Consider the following 1,431-nt stretch of genomic DNA (forward strand, 5'->3'; position numbering starts at 1 on the left):
TCTTCTCTGAATATTTGATAGAATTCTCCAGTGAAGCCATCAGGGCCAGGGCTTTTCTTTGTGGGAAGTTTTTTTATGACCTGTTCAATTTCTTCCCTTGTTATGGGTCTGTTCAAGTTTTCTATTTCTGAGTGGGATAATTTAGGTAGATCTTGTGATTCTAGAAACTTGTCCATCTCTAAAAGAATTAACTTTTGCAAAAGCCCTGGGGATTGGTTTTCTTGGTCAAGGACATAAAAGTTAAAATAAAATCAGAAACACGGTACCTTTGCCTCCTAGGCATGTCATACAGAAGAAAGAATACTTTTCATATTATATGTGAAGGCAGTAAACAGTAAAGCAAAGAATTGAGACTATCAAAGCATTTCATACCTTTTCAGACTCAGGTATTATAAGCCAAGACAAATAAAATTTTTCTAAGTTTTGTCCTTTTAGTATGTTCTTATATTCTGCAACAAACTGACATTTTATGTTAGGTCTGATATCAGAAGGTCTGCTAGGTCAGAATTAATTTCATAATAATATTAGGAGGTTATTAACATCTGATGCGTTCATTGTTGCTATCTTCAAATGATTCAATAAATGAACATTTTAAGTAAACATTTCTCAATTATCATTTCTGATATAGTTAATGTTGATAGTTTCCTCTCCTGCTCCACTGTACTCACAAACTCTAATATCCTCAGTAAGTCTGAAGAGTGCAAACAAACTTGGACACAAAATAAAAATAAGGCCAACATTGGTTTGGGGAAAACGGAATCCTTTTCCTTGAGGAATAGAAGCATGTACACAGTTGTAGTTCTCTGAAACTATTTCTCCTTGATATTCTCTTTATAACTAATAAATATAACTTTCAAGAAAATTAATTGAGTTCTATTACACAAAAAAGTGAGGGAGGTGGATAATTATGAACTATATATTCCACACATCTTTTTAGCAGGTTGGTAGGCTCATAAAAGGAGCTGAGTGATGCTGTAGTTAAAGCATTGGGCTGCTAACCAAAAGGTCAGCAATTCAAACCCACCAGCTGTTCCACAGGAGAAAGATAGCTTTGAAACACTATGGGGAAGTTCTACTCTGTCCTATAGGGTAACTGTGAGTTGGAATCAACTCCATGCAGTGGGTTTCTTGGTTTGGTAGGCTCATAAATACACATAACACAACTTTCTCTAGTCACATGTATAATACAACTTATCAGAGTAGCAAAAAAAATATATCACATTCATTAACAGACCCAAAGTTTTTTACACACACACACACACACACACACGTACGTGTGTGTGTGTTTATGTATGTACATCCCTTCTCTGGCATAAAAACAAAAAGTAGACGAGATCCGGCAAGATGGCGGACTAGGCAGAAAGACTGCACAGACCCTCTACAACAAAGAAAAGGGAAACCAATTAACACAGACACAGAAGATAATCTTGG

Source organism: Orycteropus afer, unplaced genomic scaffold (assembly GCF_000298275.1).
Source record: "Orycteropus afer afer isolate SDZICR_OR568_19922 unplaced genomic scaffold, OryAfe1.0 scaffold01176, whole genome shotgun sequence".
NCBI lineage: Eukaryota > Metazoa > Chordata > Mammalia > Tubulidentata > Orycteropodidae > Orycteropus > Orycteropus afer.